Source organism: Ranitomeya variabilis, chromosome 5 (genome assembly GCF_051348905.1).
Source record: "Ranitomeya variabilis isolate aRanVar5 chromosome 5, aRanVar5.hap1, whole genome shotgun sequence".
Lineage (NCBI taxonomy): Eukaryota > Metazoa > Chordata > Amphibia > Anura > Dendrobatidae > Ranitomeya > Ranitomeya variabilis.
Window position 1 is genome coordinate 55260448 of NC_135236.1, and position 8589 is coordinate 55269036.

The 8589-nt window shown below is 47.9% G+C and overlaps 2 non-coding genes across 2 annotated transcripts; both read left to right on the forward strand.

The window, feature by feature from the left end:
• The first annotated feature begins 2750 nt into the window (after positions 1 to 2750).
• LOC143777409 (U4 spliceosomal RNA) lies at positions 2751 to 2890 on the forward strand. Its single transcript, XR_013216144.1, has one exon. It is a non-coding gene; the product is annotated as a U4 spliceosomal RNA (small nuclear RNA).
• Positions 2891 to 3525: 635 nt separating this feature from the next.
• Positions 3526 to 3598, forward strand: TRNAK-UUU (transfer RNA lysine (anticodon UUU)). Its single transcript has one exon. It is a non-coding gene; the product is annotated as a tRNA-Lys (tRNA).
• Positions 3599 to 8589: the final 4991 nt, after the last annotated feature.

Here is an 8589-nt window from a genome sequence, read left to right on the forward strand (position 1 = left end):
CAGCCGATCTCCTCAGCGGCATCCGTTCCTATAGATGATGTGTGTGTGCAGGACCTTCGATGAAGTCGCAGTCACGTGACCGCGACGTCATCGCGGTCATGTGACCGCGACGTCATCGCAGGTCCTTCACACACACCATCTATAGGAACGGAAGCGACAGCATGCAGCGCTGAGAGGCGGGAAGACTCCGGGGGCCATCGAAGGTGAGTATATCACTATTTTTTATTTTAATTCTTTTTTTTTTACCAATTATACGGTGCCCAGTCCATGGAGGAGAGTCTCGTCTCCTCCACCCTGGGTACCAACCGCACATAATCTGCTTACTTCCCGCATGGTGTGCACAGCCCCGTGCGGGAAGTAAGCAAATCAATGCATTCCTAGGTGTGCGGAATCCCCGCAATTCCGCAAATTTAATGAACATGTTGCTTTTTTTTCCGCGATGCCATTTTTTTTGCGGAAAAAAATGCAACATTTGCACAAGATATGCGGAATACACTGAAAATAATGGGAGGCATATGTAAGCGTTTTTTTCGCGTTTTTATCACGTTTTTATAGCGAAAAAACGTGAAAAATACTGAACGTGTGCACATGGCCTGAGTCTCCTCATCTCGCCATGCTTAACATGTCTCTCTCTGCAAGGAGAAATGATACTTCTTGGATTCTGAGTCTTGAATGAAACTTCTGCTCCTGACAATGTTCTTTAGGTTTTATTTTCTTGGCATTTTATAGTGCGGTAATAACATAATATTTTTGCTCTATTCCTCAGTTTGGTGATATCACATTTATAAAGGGTTTTTTACTACTTACAAAAAAACTTGTTTCAGTCGCCATATTCTGAGGCAGAACTATTTTTTGGTTGATGGAGATGTACGAGGACTTGTGTTTTCAGGGTGAGATGCAGCCTTTTAGTCCCATTTTGGGGTTGCAGCGGTCACATTGTAAAAGGGTTAAACCAAACTGCGCGCCTGTTTATGAGACCATTGTTGCATTAATGAGGACTAAATATTCTGCATTTTCATTATGTTGCTGCCATGTTGACGTTCCATTATGTTGATCGTTTTGCACTTATTACACTTATGTGTATAGAACGAGCAGAAGTGACGGGGAACTGTGAGGGCCGGCGCTCGCCATGTGGAGAAACCTATGATTCCTGCCCCTCAGGGTCAGTAGTTACAATGTGGAGTCCTAGGTCACTTACAGAGGGAAGGTAACCTCTGTGAGTGACCCCGGCAGGTGCAATGTGGCGCTCATCCTGTTGGCTTCAGTGACCCTGAATGTAATATAATGTCTTCATATACGGAGTCAGTGGAAGCTCCCATCATACTTCCCAGGTACAAGAAGTCATGTGTCTGTACAGGAGAAGAAGTCGGATGGTTGGTGGTTCCAGACTGAAATCTCACCGCTCTCCAGTGTGACACAGAGCCCGGATAGCTCAGCCGGTAGCATCAGACTTTTAATCTGAGGGTTCCAAGTCCCTGTTTGGGGGTGACAGTATTTTTGATAAAATATATTGAAACGACGACATGCTATATATGTAATATAATATACAGCAGGATAGACACAATATTATCGGAGGCGGCACCGTATGGAGGATTAGCGGCGATCTCTTCTCACAAGGTCACCTGCACAGTTTCCTAGAATGTGACATCCATGGGCCACAGATCACACCGTCCCTGACAGACCTGGCTTCATACAGATTTCACATGTGTATTGTACCTGTTGGCCAATTAGCCAGAAGTTACCTTAAAAAATGTTTTTTGGTTTTTTTGCTACACTAGTCCAGGGCTGTGTCCAGGGCCTGATTTTATTTTATTTTTTCTGAACAACTTTTCAAAAGTCACAGAGACAACATGGTTTTTGTACACGTTGAAAACCCATAAAACCGATATCTGGGGCCCCATGCACTGTCTCTGTCCCCCCCCCCCGCTGCGCTGCCTCGGGCTCCCCTGTGCTGCACAAGTATATCACTCAATGGTTCTCAAAAGCCTGAAAAATCTGATCTACAGCAGCTGGGGTATATTCTAGCCCAGAGGGGTATAACCTGGCCTTGTCCAATTTATACCCGGGGTATATTCTGGGTGGGGGGTTAATCTGGCCTGTCACCCCAGGATACACAGGGCCTATGTAGCTAAGGACCACCTCCCTAACTTGGCTTGTGGTCCACAGATCTTACCACTCCCTGTTGGGACACAGAGCCCAGATAGCTCAGTCGGTAGAGCATCAGACTTTTAATCTGAGGGTCCAGGGTTCAAGTCCCTGTTCGGGCGAAAGTTTCTTTTTAAAAATTGTTGAATCGACTGCATGACATATAAGTAATATAATATACAGCAGGCACAAAATCATGGGAGGCGGCACAGTATGGCGGTGATCTCCTCTGAGACCTCACAAAGTCACCTGTACAGTTTCTTACACCATACCTTTTCGGCCATCTGATGGATGGTCCTGGTCTATTAATGACCGGAGAGGCCGAGCCCAGAATTGGTATTCACTCACTATTTGGCATTATTATGAGATCACAGTAAGGCGGTATTTAGTCACTACTTTGTGTTATGTGGTCATGGCATGGCGGTATTCAATCAGTCGATAAAACCCTCTTTTTTCTTCCCTTACAGACTTATGGGGGAGGGGTGTATTAGCATATCCACTCCCAGAATCCTTTGCTTCCACAACCCCCCAATGATGTCGTTATCTCTCCACAATGTAGATAGAGCCCCAGATCCGGAGGCCGCAGCTCCTCATAGGTGGTCTCCAGCTTTGCGCAGTGGCAGTATCATAGCCCATGAGGTTTATCCGAGGCGTGATTATTGCTAGTTGAAAACTTTTCCCAATACCCCGCCATGATGGCTTGTAATACAGTCAGCATGGCAATTTTTGACAGTCTCCCAGGAGACTGAATTACGTGGTTAATAGAAGAAAAGCATTAATCTTTATTATCTAGAAAAATCATATGTACACAGTTGTATTGGAGCCGTATGTTACATATGTCAGGCTCACAATTATACGTCACATTTTACTTCCCTAACGTCAAAAGAAAAAGCAATGAAATGTGGAGGATGAATGACAGGATTAATGTCTAGTCAGCTGATTCCCTGGAGATCCATATAGTCAGGTTATGTATTTTTGTGTTATTATATGGACATGGTATGGCGGTATTCAGTCACTATATGGTGTTATTATGTGGTGATGGTATGGCGGTATTCAGTCACTATTTGGTGTTTTTATGTTGGGATGGTGTTCAGTCACTATTTGGTGTTTTTATGTGGTAATTGTATGGCGGTGTTCAGTCATTTTATGCTGTTATTATGTGGTGATGGTATGGCAGTATTCTATCTCTATTTTATGTTATTATGTTTGAGTTGTATGGCGATATTGAGTCACTTTCCAGTGTCATTATGTGGTGATTGTATGGCGGTATTCAGTTACTATTTGGTGTTATTATGTGGTGGTGGTTTGGCGATATTTTATCACATTTGTTTTTATTATATGGTGACAGTTTGGCGGTATTCAGTTATGACTTGATACAGAGCCCGGATAGCTCAGTCGGTAGAGCATCAGACTTTTAATCTGAGGGTCCAGGGTTCAAGTCCCTGTTCGGGCGGATGTTTTTAATAAAGCGGAAAACAATAAACAAATGATGGTGACTATTCAGAAAAATATCTTGGTTACGGTAGTTTCTTTGATTTCAGCTAGTTCATAACTGTAACTCCTGCCTATAAGCCACAAATCAATAGTAGACAGATCGCTAACAACAGTCATGTGATGTTTGGTCTTTGGTTAGTGGTAAAATCCTGATAAAAGTTATGGCGCCATCTCAATCTTTTGCGATCTTCAGGGGTTAAGATATCAGATAAGTTAAGAATTTCATAAAATTCTGAATGGCTGAGGGCATCCCACAAGCAGACTCACGTGAGGTCATCACGAGAGTAAAGTGGGTGTAACTTAGTATGGCGGTATTCAGTCACTATTTTGTGTTATTATGTGGTAATCAGTCACTATTTGGTGTTTTTATGTTGAGATGGTGTTCAGTCACTATTTGGTGGTTTTATGTGGTAATTGTATGGTGGTGTTCAGTCTCTATATGATGTTATGTGTTGATGGCATGGCGGTATTCAGTCAATATATAGTATTATTATGTGATGATGGTATGGCGGTATTCAGTCAGTGTTTGGTGTTATGTGGTGATAGTATGGCGGTATTTAGTCACTTTCCAGTGTTATTATGTGGTGATAGTATGGCGGTATTCAGTCACTATGTGGTGTTATTATGTGGTAATGGCATTGTGGTAATCAGTCATTATTTGGTGCTATTATGTTGGGATGGTGTTCAGTCACAATTTGGTGTTTTTATGTGGTAATTGTATGGCGGTATTCAGTCATGTTATGCTGTTATTATGTGGTGATGGTATGGCAGTATTCTGTCGCTATTTTATGTTATTATGTTTGTTGTATGGCGATATTCAGTCACTTTCCAGTGTTATTATGTGGTGATTGTATGGCGGTATTCAGTCACTATTTGGTGTTATTATGTGGTGGTGGTTTGGTGATATTTTATCACATTTGTTGTTATTATTTGCTGACGGTTTGGCGGTATTCAGTCATGACTTGCTACAGATCCCGGATAGCTCAGTTGGTAGAGCATCAGACTTTTAATCTGAGGGTCCAGGGTTCAAGTCCCTGTTTGGGCGGATATTTTTTACAAAGCGGAAAACAATAAACACTATATTTAAAAGATGTAAAGTACCTCAGTTTGTGCTTAGTGTCTGTAGGAGGCGGACCTGGATCTTCAGATCCGCTGCTAACCTTGAATTCCTTTACAGGTTTTGTTGTTTTTATTAACGATTTGGCTTTTCTTTTTCAGATACAGCATTCAGGGATTCAGGGTGCAATCTCCCACCCTGCCTCCCCAGGAGGGCGGCTGAGCGAGCAGTGTGGTGTCGTCCGCATCGCAGCTCTCAGACCGCCGGCAGGACATTATCCCCTGTCACCCTCCCAGGTGCTCCAGGGTCTTTATGGTGGCGGTCCTTGCCAAACAGTCCCCCTCACCCCTCTCCTCGGAGTGGGCGGAGAGGAAGACGGTGGTCACCAACAGTGACCCTCCCCCTTGTCTTTGGGGTCGAGGCCGTCTTCTGGACGAAGGATTCCGTATCCAGCGACCCCTCTCTCAATGGGCCTCTGGACGATCCTCTCTCCCCACTCTACCTGTGGAACCGGACATGCAGGTACCAAGCGCTTCAGCGGCAGCCGCTTTACCACAGCAGTATCCTCCCCTGACTAGATGTGCAGCGCTTGGAGCGGCCCCCAAGCGCAGGGCAGCGGGGTACTCGGTACCAGGTCTCTCGGTTCTGGGGATGTCACGGTGGCCTGACCCGGTCCGTGGCCCTGCTAAGGGGCGCCCAATTAAAGATGTAGATGACGGTGTAGGTCGCAGTAAATAGCGAGGACACAGGGTTGCAGTCTCTTTACCTCTTTACTGAAGGCTTCGGCATCCGCAATCCAGAGCACTGCTAACAGGGCTGGCTGAGACCGGCCGGTCCGAAGGCACATCCAGAGTTCCCTTTGCAGGTGGAAATCAGTAGCCTACCTAATAGCACCTGGGTGTTGTAGTACTTCCCTGCTGAGCACCATGGGATAGTCCTCACAACTGTCGTGTATGTTTCTGTTCTTTCTCTCCGTCCCCCAGATGATATGGATAGGACGCACCCGTATGACGGGGTAGGCCTGGAGTTATTTTATAGGGACCCTAGAGACACCCCTCTCCCACAATTGCCTCCGTTGTCTTCATTAGGTGTAAAAGGTGAGACAGCCAACCTAAAGTTAACTGCCCTGCCGTAGTTCAAAGTAATGCGTAGAGTCTATTACTTCCTCTGCGTTCCGGCTACGCGCCTCAGTAGGATGTTGCCGATCTCGGGGCATGACTCCTTCTGGTTCTATCGCCTTTGTGCTGTGACCTCGTTTCTCACTTCTCCACAATATCCTTCGCTTCGTGTCCTTTCTTAAGATGCCGCCGCAATGAGGTGCAGGCACGGCTCCGTAATGATCTATCCTTTGCTAGGCCTCTGTCAGGATCCCACCCCTGACAGGGACCCCCCTGAATCTTCCCAAGTAACGCTCTCCTCTCACTAGATGTTACCTGGGCAAAACCCAGTCAGCTTCTCCCTAACTTCCTATCCAACCCCCAGTTTTACCAGAGTGTGAGGAGTGGCCTAATACATAGAACCTTTTGCTCCCCTTGGTGGCCGGAGTGTGAAGTATAATGTGTGACTGTGATACCTGGTCAGGTGAACTCTGTTAGTGCAATCAGACGTACCATCACTCCTCTTAGCGGCAGAGCGACGTTACGACGTTACTGCAACAACCAGGTCTCTGGGGCGCAGCATGCTCTCTCCCTCACAAAGTCCTGGCTTTTTTACTTTCGTTTTCACCGCTGCGGCCGGACACGCCACCTTCTCGGGCGCGCTTTTTCGGCGCTCTTTTCCTCCTCCACTCAGGATGGCTCTTACATCTCGGGCACGCCCTTCCCTTTTGGCGCGGCCTTATCAGAAGCCTTGGCTTATCCTCACAGCACAGCTCCGCCCCTTCTTCACCGCTGGCACTTCCTGTCTCTGCAGCTCCGTGCACTGGAGAATCGTGCGTTGGGGACACAGATAACTCTGCTCTGTAGTGCGGTAGGATTGCAACGCTATATTGGCCCCTCCCTCGGTATTATCCATACCACTGTAGGCCCCTTAGTCTTTTTTGTAGTATAGCGCTGCAGAATCTCCTTATGTCCAACTCTTCTGGAGCCTCCCTTCCTGTGCTTGTTGTAAGATAAAGTGGTCAGTAGGCCAATCGTCGCCTCTCTGCCAGTCCTGCAGTCCTCCTGCCATGTCTACCCCCCAGGAAGCTTTTGACTCTCGGGATGGGGGCGCTCCCCCTCCCCCTGAGTGGGCCGTTGCTATCTCGCAGTCGGTCTCTGATTTGACTAAGGTGTCTCAGTCCCTGGTCCAAGCGCTTGAACGTCTTCCACAGCTACCTACAGCCACCATTGCTCCGACCATCCCCCATGGTGAGTCGGTCGCACCTGACCCTGAACCTCAGGGAGACAAATCAGCCAGCCGCTCTAGAAAGAGGACTCTTTCTGGCTCTTCGTCTAGTTCTCCGGGTCCCTCCGCAGCGCTCAAACTGCTCTCCTCCTCCCAATTCCCCTCTTCGGAGGAGGACATTGGGTCTGATGTGGATTCCCAGTCAGGTTCTGACTCTGATTCAGACCAGACTTCTAGCATGCAGGCTGTCGTAGATAGTCTTATTTCGGCTATCTCGCAAACCCTCAAACTAAAACAAGACGATGCTTCTCCCCAGGATTCCTCTGTCTCTTTTAAGCAGGTGAAGTGTCCCTCTCGCTCCTTTCCTACCCATGATGAGTTTGAGTCTACCCTGTCTAAACATCCTGAAAAGCGTTTTTCGGGTAGAAAACATCTGTACGTGCTCTATCCCTTTAGCGCCGACCTTCTTTCTAAGTGGGCTGAGTCTCCCAAGGTCGATCCGCCGATCTCCCGTCTTTCTTCCAAGACGGTTCTCTCCTTACCGGATGGTGCGTCGCTTAAGGACGCATCGGACAGACAGATTGAGGCACTGGCCAAGTCAGCTTTCGAGGCAGCGGGTGCTTCGCTTCCACCTGGGTGGCTAAGGCCATCTCTGCCTGGGCCAAGATTCTCCGCCAGGGCATTTTGGCTTCGGCCTCCCCTACCGAGCTGGCTGACCTCGCAGACTAGATTAACCACACAGGAAAATACCTTCTCACTGCCTCCCTAGATGCAGCAGCCTGTTCGGCCAGGGCAAGCAGCAACATTGTCGCTATTCGCCGCATTCTTTGGCTGAAAGCATGGAATGCAGATGCTACCTCTAAAAAGTCTCTCACCAACTTAGCATTTCAAGGTTCCAGGCTTTTTGGTGCTCGTCTGGATCAAATTATCTCTGACGCGACTGGTGGCAAGAGTACCTCTCTCCCCCAGTCCAAGCCAAAACGCTTCTTTAACTCATAGGGTGCTCGGACATTTCATCCCTTTCGGCTGCTTGCAGCCTCAGATTCCTCATCGCAACAAGAGCGCCCCGCTACCACGGGCGAACGCAGAAAACCCTCTTACAAGCCAGCTCCCATGTGGAGGTCCAGGGTTCCACCCCCCAGGCAGTCCGGACCTCTTTCCAACAGATACCATTCTAAGTGATGGGTCGCCCCCACCTGGGAGTCTTCCCAGGGTGGGAGGCAGGCTTCTTCTCTTCAAAGACACCTGGCTGTCAGTGATCAGCGATGCCTGGGTCAGAGAGATTATTACCTCCGGGTACAAGATTGAATTTTCTACCCTCCCGGAAAATCGCTTCTTTCTCTCTCGTCCCCCAAAACAACCGTCCCATTTACCCGGTTTGCTCCAAGCCGTGGCGTCTCTGGTTGCCGCCGGAGTTGTAGTTCCCGTTCCTTCCGACGAACGTTTTTCCGGGTTCTACTCGAACCTTTTTGTAGTCCCAAAGAAGGACGGGTCTCTCCGCCCTATCCTGGATGTGAAGCTTCTGAACGGCCACGTCCGACATCGCCACTTCAGGATGGAATCCCTGC